This window comes from Falco peregrinus, chromosome 1 (genome assembly GCF_023634155.1).
Source record: "Falco peregrinus isolate bFalPer1 chromosome 1, bFalPer1.pri, whole genome shotgun sequence".
In the NCBI taxonomy this organism is placed as follows: Eukaryota; Metazoa; Chordata; class Aves; order Falconiformes; family Falconidae; genus Falco; species Falco peregrinus.
In genome coordinates, this window is record NC_073721.1 from 68,926,714 (window position 1) to 68,945,120 (window position 18,407).

Below are 18,407 nucleotides of genomic sequence, written 5' to 3' on the forward strand. Positions count from 1 at the left end.
CCTGGTCTGTGAAATGGTTCATTGCCCAGTTTGTTGTCCTGACGTACACGGGAATCCACTTGGTTTGCTTTTTAAGAAACATTCAACTCCTAGCAGACCGATAGTCACAGGCTCAGGGGTTTTAGGTGGTTCACCTCAGCAGCGGCGAGGCATCTGAGCAGCTCACAGCTCTCAGCCCTTCTGCTGCAGCTAATTTTGGAAGTAGTCGTAGGTGGTGTTTCCTGCACCCATTGCGGCAGGCGGGTCAGGGGGCTGGGGTTCCCCCTCTCACCCAAGCACCAGGCCACCCGGCCCCTAGAGAGGGATTTTGAGGCTGGCTGTGGTAGCAACCACCCACCCACCCTGGTTGACACCTTTTGTTCCAGCTCCAATACGGGCAGCTCATGCCAGGACTTGCCGGGGAAGGCTGGAGGTCTGCAGCCCAGTCCTATGCCCATTTGCCCTCTCGTTTATCACCCAGCCCGGCTCCCGTTTGAACTTGGACACCTTCGGATTTTCCAAAGGGGATTTCCACGGGAAGAGGGAACACACAGGAGCATGTGCTGCTGCCTTCCACCCCTGGAATTCAGGCGTGGGCCTCCTGCTCTCCCCACTGCAGGCTCTCCTTGCCCAGTTCACAGCAGCAGGGAATGTGGCTTTAACCCGCTTCAGTTATTCCTGCACATTTCTCTCCCGCAGCACTCAGGCAGACAGAAGCATTTTGCTCAAATTCTCACCTGCACCTGATCTGTTGGCAGTGCATCGCAGCACAGGACTAATTTTAGCCACAGATTTTAGCTCGCCATGTGACCATGTAAAGGATGGGCTGCGTGAAGGGTGACCGTGCCCTGTTCCTTCTGTGCCGTAACCCCCTGGACAGGGACGGGGTGCGGCAGAGCTGCTGACGCAGGACTGAGCTCTGCCAAGAGCGTCGGCCAGGGGACTTCTGTGCTGCTGGCACCCGGCACGGCTCAGGCTCCGGAGAAGGCCACAGCTCTAGGTTGCACAGGGACACTTAGTCCTTTTCCTGCTCTACCCTTCCCGAGGGGTTCCTGACACACAGCCTGCTCTAAGGAGGGCTCATGGCATGAGGAAGAGCAGCACAGCTGGCTGGGTGCTTCCTTATTTGCATGGGAGCCAAAGGCTGCCGTGGAAAGGATTATATACAATTGTCAACCTGAGTCATTTTTATTTCCCTTCCACTCTCATTGCATGAGCGTGGCCCAGGTATGAGCTGAAACTTCCTTCTGGCAGACAGGGTCATGCTCGCATTGCAAACCTGCACAGTTTTCCAGGTGTGGGGCTGGGTGAGAATCTGCCAAACTCTTTTTTTTTTTCTTGCAGACTCACCCTGCACTCCAAACAACTGCTGAATCTGAGCTGGGGATGGGGACTAGGAGGGTTTATCCACCTGCTCCTACAGGTTTTCTGACAGCAAAGAATGCCAAGGACTAAACACGATGTCGCCACAGCTAGAAATAGAAAAGGCAATGTTCCTCTCACTAGCTACGCTTCAGTTTCCCCCCTTGCAAAACAGGAGCTGGCAATGCTGTCAAGGCCCGGTGAAGGCATTCACCAGCTATAGATATCAGTGTTCTGGAAGTGCTCGGGTACACGGCTGGACCTAGTATGCAAATATTTAAATAGATACCATCTGAATGCAAATACTTTTTATTCGAAGGCCAGAGAGAGGGAGGAAAGTGCAGTTATCAGTAGGACTAGGTTGGTCGAGTAGTTTCAGAGGCAGTGGTATGTTCTCTGCTGCCCATTGCAACGTTAAGACAAACGGCACCTTAGGAAGGTGCTGCTATAATCTTGCAAAAATTCTACAAGGAAGTTTTACAGCTAAATAAATCATTGCCCAGGTACCGCATGCTGATCATGCTACTGTTTTGTCAGTCATGCGAAAGTAACCATCATATGCAAAGGAACCACAGATAAAACAAGTGGGACTGAGATTGATGCGAGAATGTGTGTTTGTTAGCAAAATAGGCTGGGGCATGTTGTGTGTTTGTGCATTGGTAGTGCTGAGTTCTGCCTGTTCACTTGATGTTGTAATCAGATTGCCCACTGTAGGTCACCCACACCCCCAGTTTTGAACACATGCCCTTAACTCTTGCATGTCCACCCTGTCTCTGGCTTTTCCACACCTATGACTTTAGAAAGATCTCCTGAGGGTGGTTTTGGTGATAACCTGCCTTTGTGCTACCTTCCTGGCACACTGGCAGGTATGTTGCACAGTCCCATTTGTAGGACTTGGAGAAAGAACTCCTTACGCGTTTATTCTGTCCAGCATCACTTTTTCCTTATTCAGCCACCACGGCCACTATTAGCAGAGCATGCTAGCTTGCTCTTGCTTGTCCTTCTACCAGTGCTTCCCCGCACTGGCTCAGGGCTCAAAATTCTCTCCCAGCACCTTCACCACTTACCCTGGGTGGCTCAGCAAGCTTCAAGAACAGCCATGCTGCTGCAGATCAAGGTCCTGTAAAGTTCAGTTTTAGTCTCCTCACTCTGACCCTCTCTCCATTAGCCTCCTCCTTTTCCTCAGCTCCTGTCATACCTGTGACCTCCACTCTTACTGCCCTCAACGTCTGTATATGCCTCTGCTTGCCTTCTTCGCCCTTCCAGGGTGAGCACCTTTGCACAGGTTGCCGTCCCTCTTCTCCGGCACCAGCTCACCATGAAGTCATTCACTCATCATGACACTGCACAGCATGAGGCTGCATTTTTGTTTTCAGCCTTTCCCCACTGCCCGTTCTTGTAAATCTCTGGTAATCCTGCAGGGATATTCCCATACTTCCTTATATTGCGCACAAAGAGCTGAACTCTCCATTTCCTCCCACACCCTCCTCTTCCTCCTCACACTCCAGCTCCCTGCAGACCTCCCTCGCCTCAACCACAACCCAGGGGCCACCTTCCGTCCCTGCTCTCCTGCCTTTCAGCTTACCCAGCATCAGCCCTGGACTCCTCAAGAACCTTACGGTGGTGACAGATAAAATGCAGGCTGCCAGGGTGGCAACGGTGGAGAGCAAAGCCCAGGGCCTGATTTTCCCCCAGTAAATCAGGAACCCTTCTCTTCCATTCGGTGCAGCTTTGGAAAGTGTTAAAAGCAAGGGCAAAAGGCAACCCTGCACCTGGGGACGTGCACAAGGAGGCTTCATTGTCCCGCTGGCTCCAGCGCCAGCCTGACCTTTGCAGTCACAAGCAAAACCCTTTCAGCTGAACGGTGAACCCTCCGTGCCTGCTTGCTCTGCTGCTCTGGGGTTATAGTGCAGCGTGCTCCTCTCACGCTGCTTGATGCAGAGCTGTGGGTGGCCCAGCTCCTTCAGCAGAGATGGGACGGGCGGCCGCGGGAGCTGCCTGCCTGCTGATGGGCTGGGGCATCACGAGGGGCCACAGTCCTAACCTGGGGGCCTTGACTCTTGCTGTCCTCCTCCTCAGCCTTCAGCCTTTCGGTGTTAGGAAGGGGGTCCCTGTTGACTAAGCATTTTACACACCAAGAGGAACTATAGGGCCAGATGGGGACCAACAGACAGTGTTTACCAACCATGCACCCTGCATCCAGCTGCCCGACCCATCTGCCGACCTGATGCAGGACTTGATGCACCAGGAGGCAGTGAGGCCACCAGGACCTTTAATCTGTCCCCCAAAGTGGCAGCCCCACGGCTGCTGGCTTTGCCTCGCAGCTTCAGTTCAGATTTGGATGAGCAAGATGGTTGAGTGAGGGAAGGAAAAAAGTGGAGCCAGCAATAAAACCTGAGGAAAACCACTGTGGTCTCTGAGAAGGACGGGAAGTATCGTTTGTGACTTGTGTTAATGGAAAATCTTCCATGGTGGTGGGCTCTGGGCTGGGCAGGAATCCAGTACAGATCGTTTTTCTGCAAAATCTGGACTGTGGCAATAATTAAGCATCTGGTTGTTCCTAGAAGAAAGGATTGCAGAATGAAGAGCAGGGATGGCAGGGAGGGCCCTCTCTCTCCCTGGATGAAAGCCTGCCCTCACTTCAGGAGGCTGGAGGAAGGGCATTTTCCGGCATTGCTCTGCTCCCAGCACCAGTGCTTTGCTGGAGAGCAAGAGCTGTGCTGGATCCCAAGGGACAAGGCAACAGGAAACCCCTGTCTCCTTGCACAACCCAGGATGGCACATGCTGTTGGGACAGCCATTTCACATCCTCAGCAAGCGCCTGTCACATACCTGGCACCCCTCACCTCCCTGTCCCTTCAGACAGCTCTCTGAAGCATTAACATCAGGGCCAAAAGGCTCCCTTTAAACGCTGACACATTTATCGGGCCATAAGGTAAGAAGCCAAAGTCCAGAGGGATTGTAACAGAAATTCCCCCCGACACCCTGAGGGTTTGACTGCCCTCCCTTCCCTTGCTCCAGTGCTCAGATTTTCCCAGGAGTGTCTCCTTGTCCAATTTTCCAAACAGGACTTTCCAGTCCCTGTCAGAAGAGAGCCGGGGTTTTCCCCGCTCACTCCCTTCTGCACTTTTACCCCTTTACGGCAGCCGCGAGCTGCGGCGCTGGGCTCCATTGCCTCTGCGGCACTGGGAGTGCAGCCTCCTGCCTGCCCACCACCAGCCCCAGGGGCTTCCCTGCCCCGGAGGAACAGGCCTACACCCCTTTCGTTTAAATCCTTTTCCCACTCCCAGTCATAAGCTACTTCAGATTCGTTTTCCTGCCCATCTCTCACGGGGAAGCTCTTCCTCCCTCCAGCTGAAAGCAAAATATGAGCAAATGTGTGCAAAGTGCTGCAAGGAACAGCTTTAGAACACAAATATTTTTCACATGCACGCACCCCCTGAAGGGTGCACAGCTACAATTACAGTGCAACTCTTAACTCGGTTAATTATTACCCCCGGATTTCAGTAGCTTGGAGGAGGGAGTTTCCCAAGGCCCTACAGAAGGTCTTTGTGAGGCTGCGGCTCCTTGTTTGCACTGGGCAGTGCCCAGGGGCTGAGTGGGACACAGCCAGTGTTAGAGGAGATGGGAGAGATGGGGAGATGGTGTTGGAAAGCATGGGAGGACCCGTGGGGTGTTTTTCCTCTCTGCACGGGAAAAGGACACGCCGTGCCTCAGCCACAGCCCAGCACGTGTGCCAGTTGGTGAGGATGGCTGCCCAGCCTGTGCAGCACGCAGAATGAAACCACCCTCCTCTTTCAGTTTTTTCTAAGTGGAAAGGTTTCCATTCTGGCATGCGTCAAGGCTGGTGTTTCTGGATTTCATCTAAAAACTTAGCTCTGACTCCTGGCAGCAGCTGCTCTGAAACATTTCGCCCCAGCAAACAAGCTAGCCCTCCCCCAGGCTGCGTGAAGGCTCCTTGCCCCGGGCTGTGCGCAGCCTGGCTTGGGGAAAACCCTCCTGAGAAGGGGGATTCACACCACCCACACGCCCTCCAGCACACTCGCCCTCCACCTCCTCTCCAACACGAATCCACCTCTCTATGAAATTTCCTGAGCTGCAGGAAAACATCCAGCACCGCCTGCCTGTCCGTCCACCCCAGAGCTCGCCGTGCCCCGTCCTTGCAGCCCTGACCCCGGCAGCAGGCTGAAGCACAGGCTGCCCCACTGCCCGAGCACCCCACCGCAGCCAGGGACAGCTGGCAAACTGCTGTGGCTCCTGCCTCGGCCATCACGCTTGCGGGACGGAGCTCAAACCTGTGGAAACTGAAATAATTAGCTGGAAACGGGGTTAGCCGGCAGCGGTGTGGGAGGCTGGCAGGCTTTGCCTGCGGTTGGCCAGGTTTAAACAGGCGATCAAACAGCGTGAGGGTGTGTTCAGCAGCTGTGAAATGGCAAGAAGGCAGAGGGGGAAATGGCAGCAGTGCCACCGCCGTGCAAATGCTGGGCAAGACATCACTGGCAGCAGACACGGGTCCAGCAGGTCCCCCAGGTCCACTGCCGAGGTGGTCTCATCCCCCTCGCAGCCCAGCAGCAGCACTTGTCACACAGAAATGCTTAAGCTTTTCCCACAGCATCCTCCCCTCTGGCTCTGTCCCAGGGGACGGGAGGTGAGCAGGTCCAGGAAAGGCCAGGGCTTCTGGCCAGGGCTGCCTTCGGCCCCTGGGCCGTGGCACACAAAGCCAGTTTCCCTTCTCCATGCAGCTGGCTCCCAAGGTGACTTGATCACCCACTTCCCTCTGCAAGCCACTCCTGTATCTGAGGGGCTGGTGGAGTAAGGAACTAATAACTCGTAGTTTCCTCTATCAGAGAAGTCTGGGCAAAGCAGGAAAGAGAACCTGCACAGGTTACTTGGCAGTTGGCTTCCTTCCATGAGCAGTTCCCGACAAACGGCAGCATGACCAAGCCTTCCCAGGCATGGTGCTCTAGGAAGCCTCTTCCTAAAACCAGCCGTGCTGAGGGGCGGAAGGCAAGAGGACTGAGCTGCATCCATGCACTGCAAAAAATTAGAGAAGAGCATCTCAGCAGAGCACGTGGCAGCTCTGTGCCACAAGTAGGACCACAGACATCTCTCACAGAGACTTGTGTGTGCAGAAGGTGTGAGCCCAGCGGCACAGCGTCATCCTGGGAATGAGTGTCAGTATCTCCAAATTTTCCACTTCAAATTTAAGAACAAGTGGAACACTTCAAAAGAGCCAAGTTTTTTGTTTTGCTCTGGTTTGTTTCAGTTAGAAACAATGTATTGTTTAAAAAAATCATACGATTAAAATCGTATTGAGAACTTCCCAACTGAAACAGATCACTTCTGTAGACTCAGAAGACAAGAATTTATTTCATTTTTTCTTACTTATTGGAACCTTCAGGTATTTGTTTTCTAACTCACCTGAACATTTTTTTCTCCTAAGTTTTTGCAGTTGCAACACAGCAGAATTTCCTCTCCTACTCTTCTCCTGAGTCATGTGAACTGGGCATACCTCCAACCTGGGGCTTACCGTGCCATCTCTGAACAGCCAGCCCCCAAATCTGCATCCAATTGCCATCTCTATAATTGCTATTAAAGTCCTCATGCTTGTGTGAGGGCAAGTCTTCAGTTTGCCTTACAGCTGGCAGCCTTCCATCAGGTCTGCTTGGCTGCCTCTCGCTGTCACAGCATCCAGCCCCCTCGCACGTGTACATCCTATTCCCTCTACCCATCGCCTCCAACTTTTGGTTGCTCTAAATATACCAAGAAGAAAGCTCAGCTCACAGGAGGTGATATATTCAAAATTGATCCTGAGGGCAGTCTTGTGCTGGAGGTTTTGGGGCTGCAAATCAATCCGTGGCAAGCGTATGGCTTCTGGCAGGTAAACGGATGCTGATTCTGACACCAACCGGTGTCCCACTGCTGGATGTTTGGCCCATGCCTTAGACCATGCCTGGAGACTGATTCAACCCAAGGCGTGAAGCCAACGCACAGACCCGGGGAGTGTTAGGTATTTCCCATGCAGATGCTTTCATTCAGCAGTAAAGCAAACGCAGCTCGGTGTGTCCTCTTCCTGAAGGCAAGTCCCTCGCATTGCAAGCACATTTGTCATGGAACACCACCGCACATGGCTTCTCAACCAACATCGCCGTAAGAAAAAGGTTCTCTCTGCATCTGTTCCACTTCGCTGAGTTTACAGCTGGGCCCTTGAATGCTGTCAAGAGAAATTGCATGTTCCTTGTAAGCACAGGATAAAGACGGCTCCATGTAGCCTTATTAATCATTTTGCTTAATGGCACGTGAAACATCATCTGTATCTCCAATCCTCATAGCACCTGAGACCTGTCTCTGAGGAGAGCAAAGAAATTATTTGGGGAAAGCCTCCCTTCAGGCAGTGGTGGCAAGCATCCCACCTGAGCTGGGGTGCGCCGGTGAATGCTGTCGGTGAAGATGCTGCTGCGCCAGTCACTGGCATGGCATAAGTGACCCTGGCCCACGGTGTCCCTTCCCCCACGCCTGCCCACTGGCACTGCAGGGCCCCGAGAGCTTTTGCCTCAGGCTGGATATGACCCTGGCCCAGGGCAGAGGTGAAGAAGAAGGCAGCACCGTTGGGCCCCATCGCAAAGGGAGCTTCTACGGGTGAACTAAAAGGCAAGTGTGCTCTAACGACAGGGCAAACTTTTTTATCACGTTTCATCATCACTTAGCCCAAGGAGCGAGCAGTGCTGTGACACACACAAGGCTCCTGGTGGCAGCTCAGTCCCTGCCCGGGGCCAGCCATCAGGCACAAGTGCTCCTGATGTGCACAGTTGGAGCAGGAGGTGTCCCCATCCCTGCGGCACCCCAGGGCCTGGCACCCAAGCCCTGCCCTGTTAGCTGTCAGGGACCTGCTTCAGCAAACCACAGGAGGAAGTCAAAGATGTGTGAGATCAGTGAAGCATGCAGAGCACAGTCCCGCTTAACCTCACCAGTCTGCCACCAGCACGTGGAAATCCAGACTTCAAGGCATAACTCACCATCAGTGGATGTAAAGTCATGACGCTCAGAAGAAAGCAACCTTCAAAATGAGAGCAAGCACTGCAAATGTCGCCCATTAAGGGTTAAAGCAGAGAGGCAGCAGGTGCTTTCAATCTTGGTTGAAGCTAGCAGGAGCTCACCAGCGCTGAACTGAGCCTCCAGGAGCTCTTCGGGAAAGGAAAGTGCAAGCTGGCGCGGAGTGACTGAGCTGCTTTGCATGGGATTTCATTTTACCTTTTTTTATGAAACAGTGGTGAGAAAAAGGGGCAGTGATGGTAAATGCAAATATCTGCAAGACGCGAAGGCCTCAGCAGGGAAGCTGCTCAGCTCTGTGGCTCCTGAGCACAGGCATAAGCGAGCTGCATAGTTGTAACTTATGACTGACACAGGTCTTGCTGCAATGACTGACAGCTCTCCTGGCTAAGGAGTAAGTCCCTTTATCCCATCCACACCAGCTGGGGCTTCTTTTTTTTTGGCTCCTACGCAGACACGATGGAAATATGCACTGAAGGTCTGCTCTTTAAAAGCACGAGCTCAACACGCATGGCTGCCTTTAGCATTACAAGAAATGTAGAAGAAAGAGGAAATGATTTGAACTGTGTGTATGTGGCATGAGCTGCATCAAGCTGCAGATAGGATGATTCTTCTCAGATGTCATGCAGCAGCTACATTGGTGTCTCCCTCCCTGTTACTGCTGGCAGCTGAATTAGTTCTTGCACAGCTGTAATCATACACCTAATGAACTTGCTCCTGCATAAACCCAGAGCATCTCCCTCTTGCTAATAAGCAACCTGTTGGGCCTCTGTCCCTGCACAGCGCCTCACAGGTCTCACGTGCAATGCCAGATACGCTGCTGGCACCGTTTTGAGAGTCCCCAGAAGGGGCCTCTGCGAGAGCTGTATGCTTCCAGCATCTGCCAACTGGGGCTACAGTTGTCCCGGGAGGAAACCTCCCTGGGAGAAGCCAGGACAGAACAGGCTGATCAACACTGAAGGAATGAAGGAGAGGGAAAGAAATGTTTTTGCTAGCAAACAGCCAGCAATTTAAATTAGGAATTGCCATAACAGCAGTCAGTCTGACCGAATGTGGTATCAGCCTCTCAGAGCACTTGTGGTATAAACACTCTAAGTTTCCACTGGGGAAACCAGAGGCACAGGTAGTCAGTGGTTTGTGCTGCAGCATGGGAGGGCTCAGCCTGCTCCTTAACAGCACCTAGGACATCGAGAATGTAAAACATCACCTCTCTTGTAAAGCACGTTCTGGTAACATCAGCTGCGTGGGCTGGCAAAGGCCAGGGCTGGCTGCATCTCTGCTGCTCCTCGCTGACCAGCAGACACAAAATGCTGCCCTAGGACACAGAGTCTCAGCTCACACCAGGCTCTGGCCCGCAGCATCTCTGCCCCGGTTTTGGGCTGTAAGCTTTCCCCAGGCCAGGGACTGCTTTTAATGAGGTGTTTGCAGAGCTGCCCAGAGAGTATGTGCTACCGGTCCCCTCCTCTGTGTGGCCGCAAGGAATATGAACTGGTTAAACCAGCACCTACGGTGTTAAAGCAGTTGGTGCTTCCAGCTATGAAAGTAGTACCCACTTTGATGTCTGCTGGGACAGCAGATCTGGGCTGTCCCTGTGCACCGGGCCTCCCTCAGGTGCTTTAGGATCTACTCAGTCAGCAGGCTTCCATCAGCTATGTGCAAAGAGGTAAGGCAAAAGGCTGTGGACTCCAGTAACTAGAACTACGTGGAAATTCAGGAGGATTTCTGGCTGGGGAGGTGCTGCTGCTGTGCGTGGGGTTTCACCTTTGCTCAGCCCCGCTGGCAGAGGCACTCTATGCAAATGCCATTCTCTAAGCTTTCACACACGGGACTTTCAAAAGGTTCATGATCTTCAGAAAAGTATTTATAGGATCAGATTTTCCTGTGGAGCCTCAGGTCTTTTTATTAATCACCAGGACCATTTTCAAACGTCTTTCAACATCAAGAAATTCCACTTAATCACAGCCTGCCCTGCTACCACCTTCTCAGCATCAGATGGAGAAAGAAATGATGCAGTGAGTACCTTAGTCACACCAACACTGCTTCAAGGCAGAGCTGGGGAATGGGACGTGAATCATCTTTGCCTTTCTTTCTTTTAAGGGAAACAGAGAAAACAACTGCTGCTTTGAGAGTAAAACGCACGAAGCAGTGACAGGTCTTCCTGTTTCCTTCCCACCTCACACCCTGGCTGCGTGGTCCTTCCCTGCACTTAGCTGCATCTACTGAAAAGGCCCGTCGCTCCTTCAGGTTGCTCGTTGGAGATTTTTTTACCACATCTCAGCAAGTGCAGAGCCACACAGAGCTTTCTTTGCAGGACCGGCTGGCAGAGTGCATTGCAGGGTATTTTCCAAACAGGCCATTTCCTCCTTACAAAGGACTTTTCTGTGTGCATAGATGTGCAAGGGCAGCGGGATGTGGTGCTGGGAGATAAAAGACCAGCTCTTTCGAAAGGCGTAAGACAATGATAGGCATTGCATCGCCTTGCTTTTACAAGCCTGCCTGCTTGCTGTAGTCCACTGAGCACATCTGGTGCCCAGGACAGGGAGCAAGGAGCTGCCTGCACAAGCTAACGGGAATGCCAAGGCCAGGGATGTACCTCCAGCCTCAGGCTGGCCAGCACAGCAGGGAGAAGGAGGTCAATCAGGACCAGGGGTAATGGCAGAGCTGTGCTGTGAAAAGTGCTCCCGTGGCCTCTCCTTCTGTCCCCCTGATCTGGGGCACACAGAAAGGAGTGCACCCCGGGGTAGCACAGGGTGCTGCAGACCAGCCCTTTCTTGCTCCCCGGCACTGTAGTACTGGGTAGCAGAAACCCATTCTGCATAGGAGGAGACAGGGCTGGGGGAAACAGCTGGAATATTTTCCCCCTTTCACTTCCTCTGGAACATGCACAACTGCAACACTCCATGGGTGCTGCCCCTCAGGAGAGGAATTATCTTGCTAGAAGAAAGCAGCATTTTCTATCTAGACATGCTCTGAGCAAGGCTTAGGTAACACTCAGCTAAAGAGCCAGGAGCTGAACTCCACACTAACACTCCACCACTTCAACTTGCTCCTGCTCAGCTAAATGCAAAGATCTTCTGGGGCAGGCAGCCCAGCACACAAGCCATGGCTCCCTGCCAAAGCAGCTGGGAGCTGCAGCCCTTGCCTCTGCAGCTGGCAGCTGGGCACACTGCAGGGCCTATCTCCGCAGGCTGGTCGAAGGGGCTGGGTCCAAGCAGTAGGCTTCAGCTCTGCGGCGAGGAAAAGCGTGCGACTCGTTGCAAGCAAGCTGGGTCATGGTTTGCTGGGAAAAAAAACACCCAGTGCATTGCTAGGGAGAAATTCCAGCAAGCTGCTTGGGTCAGCAGGGGTTGCCCTATTTCTGTTTGGGGTTTCCTGGCCTGAAATAAAGGTGCCTGTGCTGAGAGAAGCTGCCTGCGTGCGGTAAGCTCAGTGGGTTGCACGCATGGACCTCCGGTACGTGAGGGAAGGATCTGCGCAGTACAGCCAGGGCGCTGCAGTTGTGCAACCAAGAGTCCAGGATTTCCAAACACTCAAGTGACTTGGTCCCAGCTGCTGTTTTGCTGGGGTTGCTCCATGTCAGCCTGCCAAAATCCTCAGCTTCAGCACAGACAGAATTTCCAAGGGTGAAAAGTGAGCATGTCCAGGGAGGCAGCAGATACGGGGTAACTGCTCTGTGCTCAGCAAATCTCCGGGGAAAAGGTCAGAGGAATCCTCCCCTGCAGATCGCTCGTCAAGGACGGAGCTGTGCTCTGCCCCCTTGGTCGCTTCCATGTGCCCACACGTGCATGCCGGCGGGCTGTTCGTGTTCCTGGCTGCCCTGAGCCCTGGTTTGGGCAGAATCCTGCCACTAATTCAGCAGCCAGGGCTGCGCATGGAGTAGCTTGTAATTAATTTTGGTACAGCTTGCTTTTCTGTTGCCACGAGTTCACAGCCACCCAAACACCAATGACATGTAAAACTGGGAATCCCCCCACCCCCAAACCTTTCTATCACCCAGATAAAGTCACCTCCCTAAAACCACGGGCCATCAACCTCGTTCCAGCTCCTGGCAAGAGGCCTGGAGGGACACGCTGTAGCCGCACAGCAGTGCCAGAGCTTGGAGACAGGCGCTACCCCAGCTGCAGAGCTACCTGCAAATTGGCACAGCTTCCAGGGTTTGCTCTGGCTGGTGTGATCCTGATGCTTTCCCTCTTTCTCCCAACCACCCTGGAGCCGCCAGCACGGCCGGTCCTGGCTTCCGACAGCCAGCGCTCTGGTCACACAGACTCCTGTGCAAAGTTGTTTTCCCAGCTCATTGAACTCTTGTGCTGCGTTTAATCAGATTTAGCAGTTTGAAGGGGATAAACAAGTCCGTTCCTAGAAGGTTTTGCCGCAGCAGCTGGCAACCTCTATCGGCCACCAGAGACAACTCTGCAGGAAGGTGATGCCAGAGGTTACGTGAGCAGGGAAGCCCCCAGCAGGAGATTTTGCAACAACATCCTCAGCATCCAGGATGTCGTGACAGCTTCCAAGGTCGCTCTCCTCCATCGGCCCCAGCACTAACTCTGGCAGGCGCTGCAGTAGCTGCACGCGCTTGCTGAGCACTTGCGCAACGTAAGAATCAAAGCTGTGCTTGGGGCAATCTGAGCTCGTGTTTTCTTATACTTATACTGCAAAACAGAGGCCCCATCCTCAGAGTTGAGCAAACCCATAATTTATGCTGGGGATGATCAGCCCTGGGCGCATGCAGAGCCACTGAGGGAGCTGCTCACGTTGCTTGCTGCACTGCAATTTATTTGCCAGCCAGGCTATTTCAAGCTGTGTCAGGGACACTGGGTTACATGAAGAAAACAGCTTGTTGAGCAACAGGCTGAGTTTGACACTTAATAAGGCCACCACAGTCACAACCCAGATGTCTTTCCAGTCTGGTGTGCTGTCTTCAGCCATGACCAATGCTGGAAACACTGGGCTATAACCTTGCCATCGCTTAGGCTCCTAGGCAACTAGTAGTGCAGACCTGTCCAGGCAGATGCTTCTGCCCACGTCTGTGACTATCTTAACTACCCAGCAGCAGGAGAATTAAGAGCAGCATAATCCAATCCCAGCTGGAGCTGATGCTGCAGGGCCCACAGAAGTGTAATCTGAAGTGCCACAGAAATACAGCAGCTATTATATCCCAGCTTCAGGAAAAACTACTTGTTCTCCAGTAGCATAGCGGAAATTAGCACTTGGGCACGGATCCCAGAAGAGATTTAAGACCCTAAATCAGGATGCTGGTAGGCTGTGAAAGCCTGTATCCCAGCCTGCCACTTGGAAAGCCTGTGCTCAGCAGCTGCCTACCTCCTGCCCCGTGCACAACTCATTAGTGGTTCCTCTCTGCTTGGCTTGCAGGTCCCTGAGCAGCCAGGGGTCTGCACGGGTATGCACCTCACCTGAGGACCCTTCAACGGACATCGCATGCACCCTTCTGGGAGGAAGGACTGCTAGATCTTCCCTCCCTCCTGGCTGAGCAGCCTAATCCCATGCTCTGGCACACTCTGCTCCTGGCCCAGCACCACCACCCTGAGTCCCTGGTATTAGGGAAGGGGACAGCACGTCCCCTCTTCTTGCTCTCTCTCCTGCTGGGGGTCCAGGGCCCATTTTCCATGGAGATGTGTGTGGCTGCCCTTGGGCTGAGGGGCAAGAAACTCCTTTCTTGGGTGCATGCCCTAGCTGGAAGTTCATTATGTTCACCTGGGAGACTGTCACCTTTAGCGTATTTCAGGAGGAAAAGAGAAAGGCTGCGAACACCAGACCCTAGGAAACACCCAGTTCCAGCTGAGCCAAGAGTCTGGGTGTTGAGAGGCAGATCTTCAGGCAGAGCCTGTGCTCGGCATTTCCAGCTGACTAGTGCCTCCATGTAGCACGGGACTGGTTTGTGGTTTTCGGCCCCTCGTGGAGAAGCATGCTGCCAGGACAGGGCTTGCTTCAGCCTCAGCTTTGCTGGGGGAAGAGCCACTGTCCCTGGTCAGCCTGGCCACTGTGGTACCTGCATTGCAGCTGGCAGGGAGGATTGCATGAGCTTTCCCCTAGTTCAGTTCAGACAGAACCAGCCAGGGTGGCTTAGACGGGTTTAAATTAACCTATATAATTCTGCCTGAAGCAAAGACAGGGAAATGTACTCTAATTACCCCACCAGCCATCTGAGGGGGAACAGCCTTCAGCGGGAGGGGTAGGTGAGAGCAGGGAGACTGAAATCCTCTTCCAGCGCTGAGTCTGGAGGAAGAGAAGTGCTTGTGGCCCAGTGCATGCAGGAAACCCCTCCTAGAAATCCACCAAGTTACCAGGGTGGGCAGCAGCAGCAGCTCTTCCTAACAGCAGGCAAAGAGGCTTTGCTGTGTCCAGAGGAATGGAGAGGTGAAGTTTGTCCACTTTCTGTATAAAAAGACAGAGAGGGCTCTGAGGGCTTATCATGGGAACAAGCAGGAGAAGCTGGTAGGACTGCCTGCAAACACCTGGGAGCCCAGAGCAGGTTGCAGGTAGGAGAGGGCCCCCCTCAAGAGAGCAGCCAAGGCCAGGAGGACACCAGGGAAATAGATGTTGGACGTGCTGGTAGATGGGACTGCCACGAGAAACTGCCAGACAAAACAGCAACTTGCATGACCGAGTGTCTGCCCTATTGAAATTGAGAAAGCACAGACAACTGGAAGAGTCTGCTGGCTCTCAGTGCTTCACCCTGCTGACTGGCAGCATCAGTCTCCAGCCCTGCAGCCCCCTGGGCCTCTGTGCATCAGGGAGGAGAGGAGACGAGCGGCACTGCCGTCCCAGTATGCAGGCGTTGCCTCTGCTCACGTACGAGGGCTCACCTGGTAAACAGGCCTGGCACCAGGTAGACGGGTGCTGAGCTCCAGGGCTGGCCCTCAGCCAGAGGAGCTGGAGCCCTCTCAGCCTGCAAGGAGGCTGGCGAGGCTGAGGTGGGGTGCTGAAAAGGGTGCCAGCTGCTCGATGGAAATGCAATCAGTTAAACCCGCTGCTCTTACCTTGGGAAATTCCAGGTTCCTTCCACAAACAAAATGTTCCTTTTGCAAACTTGTTTTGGTGGAGTTCCTGCCTGCACCCAGGCTGTATAAAGCAAGCCAGCACCGAAAGTAAAAGTATCCATACGGTGCTATACGCAGGACTCCCTTCGCTTGTGTTAATCGTGGTGTGACAGCCACCCTCCATTGCCTCAGTAAGATGCTCAGTTAAATCTGATCCCTTTGAACATCTGCGACCTGAGCGGCACGTGCCATCACATGTGTGGGTCCTCTGAGAGATGGCTGGCATTTCCCACATCACCTGCTGACAGATAGGTGTCTTGGTGACTCAGCTCTCATGACCTGCTACTGCTCATCAAGGAGGGTTTCACCACTTCCACTCTAATTAGCTAAGCCAGCAAGGCACGTGTTTGGGCTGATCTTTCTTCTCTACTTCATGGATGCTTTAAATCGTGGCTGAGCTGTCAGTGCCCTTCTTTCTTCCATTTCCTTAGAAGGCAGAGAGCTACGGGGTGGATTTGCCTTGAAGCCACTGCAGCCGGTGACGTGCTGCACTGAGCACAGGCACTGCAGAAGAGCTGTGAAAGGGAAGATCCAAACCGTGCAGTGGGAGAGGATCCCACTTTGGAGAAGCAGAAAGCAGATGCCACTGTGGAATTGCCTTGGGGCAGGCAGTCCCACCCTGGTTTGGATGGTAACTGTGTGACGCTACCCACAACATCTGTGAGAACCCAGGAAAACTCAGTGAGGGCCAGGGTGGGGGGCAGCAACACAGATACTTGCAGAAACTCTGAGCAATGTGGGAAGGCAATTTTCAGGCAACCAAAGCAGATCGGGACAGAGAGATGCCGAGGAAGACATTGCCTGAAATCATGGTCCTCAAAACAAAACCACCCCTGGATCAAGCCGATGCAATTTCTAGCTGCGTGTACTGGATCTCAGTGCGAATGGGTGTGCCATGCAGATGCTTTTTTTCAGTGTTTTTGCTCAGAAAGCGGAGTGTTTCCTGTGGTAACTTGCAAAGACCAACTCCTGTTCTCAGGTTTGGAAGGAAGATGCTTTTCCGTGCCCCCCAGGGACAGTCCCTGACAGGACATGCTGGGGAGAAGGCAGGGCTTTCTGGTGGGCTCAGGAGCAGCTGGGAGGATGATCTTCCTGTCCTCACACTCTTTTCTTCCTTTAGGGGTGCTTGGCTGCTGCAGGAGTGGGGGCAGAGGCTGCTGCGCCGCTCCCATCAGGCTGTGGCAGCGGAGCTGTGGCAGAGCCAGTGCTGAGCCACCCGTTTGGCCTGGACTGTGGTTTTCTGGGGAATCACCTGGACCAAAGCAAGCACAGTGCACACCCGGCAGGTCTTACTGAAGCATTTCCTACTTCCCTGGTGCAGGCAGGCAGTGTCCTCTGCCACTCCCAGGTCCAAGCCAGGACCCCAAGCCGCCCGGCCGGGCAGGGATGCTGCCATGGCTCGCTGTACGGAGGTGTCCCCAGGCAGGTCAGGGGGGAATCCCACACACCGCAATAAGGCTCGTAAGGTGCCTTATGCCATTTTCTGGTTACGACCAATTTCCCCAGGGTTCTTCTCATTCGCCTTCATAGGGTTTCAAGTGGAAAACACTGTCAGGACCTGATTTCCACTGAGTGTACAGACTCGGAGGGCCACACGCTGATCAGAAGGTCAGTGACAAGCAGTTGTGTTCCCCACCTTAGTCTCATTCAAGCCCCCTGCAGCGCTCTGCTGCTCTGAAACTCTGTAGAAGCAGAAGTTCTGGCCCATGAGCTGAGACGCCTTCCCCCCATCTCCCATTTCTGCTGATCCTTTGCCTGGAGGAGGAAACGCTTGAAGATGTTTCCAGCAGACCTGCAGGACCAGGGAGGAAAACACACGCATCTAAACCTCAGATTGGTTAGTTAGGAAAAAAAGGATGAATCCCAAGCCCATAGGAACAGCAGGATCGACTTGCCGCAGTCCTTATTTGAACAAAAGACACATTCTTCCCATTTTTTCAGCTTTGCCTTGCAGCTGCACACAGCAAGAGACCTACATGGTGACAGAACAAATCCCTGAGCACATTTTTCCTCCCTCCCTTCCTTTTTTTTTTGTTGTTGTTGTTGTTGCTTGTCTTGTTTTCTTTGGTTTTTTTTCTTCTGTTTGGTTGTATGTGGCAACAGCTGCTTTAGGAGGAAAGCACTGCTCTGGCCTCAGCATCTACTGGTTCAGCTTACTCAGCTTCTCCTCAGGGGGATTTCTAGAGGAAGGTAATAGACACTGTGGCTAAACTGGCTTCTCTTCAGCAGCCAGTAAATAATCCCTGACCTCCAGAAGAAGAGCAAATGCACTTCGCCGGGGTGAGCGATTTCACGCAGTCCGTGGTAATACCTGGTCCTCGTTCTGCTGATAGCTGGGGGAGGAGAACTGAGGCTTGCAGTGTTCCCAGCCCCTAGCCCTCCAGACCTGCCGCTGACTAATTAGGCTTGAGAGATTCGAAGAGTTTTTCCACTTGTGAAAAATATATTTCTATTAACGGTAAAAACTCTGTTAGTGCTGGTGGTACAGCACCTCTTCCCTGCTTGCATGCCAAGACTGTTTTCCCTTGCTCCTTATTACCTGCTTAAAATCAGGAACATTTTGGCCAAAGAAAGTTTAAAAGTTAGTGGTTTTTAAAAATTGTCCATGCCCAGAGGCACTGTCTATTCTCCTGACAAGATGATTGAGGATAAAAGGGGGATCCCTCCCTCCTGCTCACACCAGAAGGGTCTCCCAGGGGGGTGAGCCTGCAGAGCCTGTTATGAATGGAGCAGCACGGAGTGCTCGCTCTGGCAGGGATACCGGCGTGCTCTCTCCTCTCCTTGCTCAGAGGACACTGTGTGGTTGTGTAATGACAAAGCCACTGTGTTTTAGGAAGAAGAAAAGAGGAAGGAAACTGTGCAAGACAGGGGTTTCCCGGACTGCCATGCTGTCTTTATGCATGGTACTTTTGAATGGAGGAGCAGTCTGGGAACAGGGAAACCAGGAGGGGGTTTTGG

General features: G+C 53.1%; 1 long non-coding RNA gene across 2 annotated transcripts; it reads right to left on the reverse strand.

Moving 5' to 3' along the window:
* Window positions 1-3,774: 3,774 nt before the first annotated feature.
* LOC129783645 (uncharacterized) lies at window positions 3,775-18,400 on the reverse strand. 2 transcript variants are annotated; one of them, XR_008745412.1, is made up of 2 exons: window positions 15,390-18,400; window positions 3,775-7,555 (listed from the first exon to the last, which is right to left on the reverse strand). It is a non-coding gene; the product is annotated as an uncharacterized LOC129783645 (long non-coding RNA). The 2 variants fall into 2 exon arrangements; XR_008745413.1 differs by lacking the exon at window positions 15,390-18,400 and adding an exon at window positions 8,358-9,057.
* Between the last annotated feature and the right edge of the window lie 7 nt (window positions 18,401-18,407).